This window comes from Marmota flaviventris, chromosome 3 (assembly GCF_047511675.1).
Source record: "Marmota flaviventris isolate mMarFla1 chromosome 3, mMarFla1.hap1, whole genome shotgun sequence".
In the NCBI taxonomy this organism is placed as follows: domain Eukaryota; kingdom Metazoa; phylum Chordata; class Mammalia; order Rodentia; family Sciuridae; genus Marmota; species Marmota flaviventris.
In genome coordinates, this window is record NC_092500.1 from 58,405,811 (window position 1) to 58,408,942 (window position 3,132).

Here is a 3,132-nt window from a genome sequence, read left to right on the forward strand (position 1 = left end):
TCCGCCCTAAACCTGGCAGCAGCCTCACCGCGCCCATTAGCGCCGCAAGCTCTCATTGGCTGTATTTTATGTCCCTCTTACGTATCCTATTCCCATTTGTAAACGTGGCCTCAAACCCTTCGGGGAGGTGGATCCAGACGATAAGCAAAATCAATTGCTGCGCATGATTGGTCAGAGAGATCAACCAATCATCAGCGAGGTTAAACCCCCACCCTCTCTATCAGTTTCAGAGAGGCGTGGCCTATGCTCTCTCTGGGTTCTTCTAAGCGATTTTTCTCTGGCCTAGCCCAGCTGTCATGCGCATTTTTCTTAGTTTTTCAGACCTTTTTTGCAATGTATCCCGTCCCCACCGGGCGGAGTATTGAGGCGGATGGATAGGTGTGTGGAGCACCCCTGGAAATTATTTAATACTTTTGGAAGACAGTTACCATACAAAACCATACCTTTTGTCATATATCCATATTACTTACTCTAGGGCAATCAGATAATTGTGTCAGTACCTTTCTACACGATCCTGCAGTTGTCCTCCAATAAAATTATCCTAAAGAAATAATGGGTCTTCCATTATTTGTGAGGATTAGGGCTTTGTGTGGGCGAATGCACCTAATATTATCCAGGCCACAAGGTAGAAACCCCCAAGAATAAGGAGGGAAAGGAGACAACAGCAACAACATTTTGGAAACTGTAAAGCAAACAGGAATAGTAACTGGTTTAGCAAACCTGAGAAAATGGATTCCTAAAAAAAGATTAACAAGAGCATGAATATAGCTTTGGAAAACCTTCTCTAGGGAATCTCACCAGCCCAGGAGAAAAATCCCAAAGATACTCTCATGAGGATTTTCTTAATGAAATAGACAATGAATCCTACTATTAAGCCCTTGACTTTTATACCGCAGCCCTCACACACTTTCCAAACAGCTTTTTAATGTCCTTACTTAACCATAAGCAGACAGCCAAGCATCACAAGATATTTAAGAAAAGTCTTTAATATACAAGAAAGAAACCCAGAAAACAAGAAAGAAAGAAGCAAATTAGAGGAAACAGACATTGCAAAGGAGAAAAAAAGACTAAAAATAAAAAAGAAAAGTTCAAATATGTCATCAATATATTCAGAAAAAATAATACAGTGAATTTATAAAGTAACAATGAAAAGCTATTTTTAAAGTAACTCCTATTCAGATAAGCCAAAAGAACTCTTGAATATCAAAACCACAATAAGAGAAAAATTCAAGAGAAAGAATATAGAGAATAAAATTTGTTCTACTTTAAGATAAAATTGATAAAAATTAGAGGATCAGTTCAGAAGGTTAAACATCTAAATAACAAGAATTCCAGAAAGCAAACAGAGAATTGAAGGGAAGAAATAAGTAATTTATAAGTAGATTGGTAGCCTTCCATGGTGACTCATGCCTGAAATCCCAGCCACTCTGTAGACTGAGGCAGGAGCATACCAAGTTTGAGGCCAGCCCCTGTATCTTAGCGAGATCCTATCTCAAAATAAAAATATATATATGGACTGGGAATGTAAGTCAGTGGTAGAGTGCTTTTGAGTCCAATTCCCAGTATCTATAAAATAAAATAAAATAATAAATGTCTTTCCCTGAAGAAATGAGTCTCCAAAGGCAAACTAGGTATCCAGCATATCAAATCAATCCCATTCCAAGTCACATCATTATAGAATTTCAGAACACAAGAAGACAGAAAAAATTTTAAAAGCTTACAGAGAAAAAGATCAAGTTGCAGAAACAGATCAAAAGTCAGAATAGTAGTAAGCATATCAACTCATCAATACTGGGATCTAGAAGATGATAGAAATTGCCTTCAAATTTTTGAGGAAAATTATTTTCAACCTGGAATCCTACACTGAGCCAAACTATGGGTTAATTGTAAGCTAGACTACTGCAGATATGCAATATGTCTCAAAATATTAATATTCCATGCATTGTTTTTCAGAAAGGTTGGAGAGGATTTATTACATCAAGACAAATTAGCAAACGAAAAAAGAGACATGCAAGTTATCCAAGAATCAGGATCCAAAAGAGATACAAAAGAAATCTGCAAACCAGGCATGGTGACTCACAGCTGTAATCCCAGCTGCTGGGAAGGCTGAGGCAGGAGGGGATCCAAGTTCACAGCCAGCCTCAGCAACTTAGTGAGGCACAAAGCAACTCAGTGAGACCCTGTCTCTAATAAAATATAACAAAGGGCTGGGAACGTGACTCCTTGGTTAGGCACCACTGGGTTCAATCCCCCCACTAACCCCCTGCCCCATACAAAAATAAAATAGAAAGAAAGAAAGAAAAAAGAAAAACAAAAGAAATCCCCAGGGCAATGATGAAAGTAGATATCAAAATGTACTACAGAACTAGATATCAACTCATCAAAATTAGAGCAGTTCAGAAAGGTTTGGAAGTGCTTTCTTTAAGAAAATAAAATTGATAGGATACCTATTGCATTACAACTTATAGAGAAGAAATTTGCCTAATCAGAAGACAGTTCAGAGACATATTGGTGATAGGTAGGTAGAAAACTAAGGAGGGAGAAACTGTGAAGAAAATAAAAAGGTTGGGTTGGAAAAACAACAGAATTATGTTTTCTTTGATGTGGTGGGTGTTTCTGAAATAACTAAAAATTATAGGAAAATGGAAATTTCTTCTGAAAAGCATACAAGAATCCAAAAAGAAAGTAAATAATTAATGGGTCACAATCTCAATGAAGTCAGGAAACTAGAGGTATTCAAAACAATGCAGTCATATTTAGCAGGGTAGATGATGAACTTTGCTTACCTGTCTGTGTTATAGAGGAAAGGATGAAAGAGCCACTTGAGCTGCAAAATCTAAGAGATCCTCCCTGCTGGGAACCTTCCCTCCCCTCTGCATTCTCAGGGATCTTCAAGAAAAATTGCCTTGGTATCCAATGGAGAATGGTGGTATTAATAACCACAGTAGGTCCTTAAAGAAACTTGAAGGGGGATAGGGTTATAGCTCAGCGGTAGAGTTCTTTTAGCATGTGTGAGGCACTAGGTTCAAGTCTCAGCATTGCATATTTTTTAAATTTTTTAAGTCTAATTTGTTATATATGACGGCAGAATGCATTACAATTCATATTATACATATAGAGCACAATTTTTCA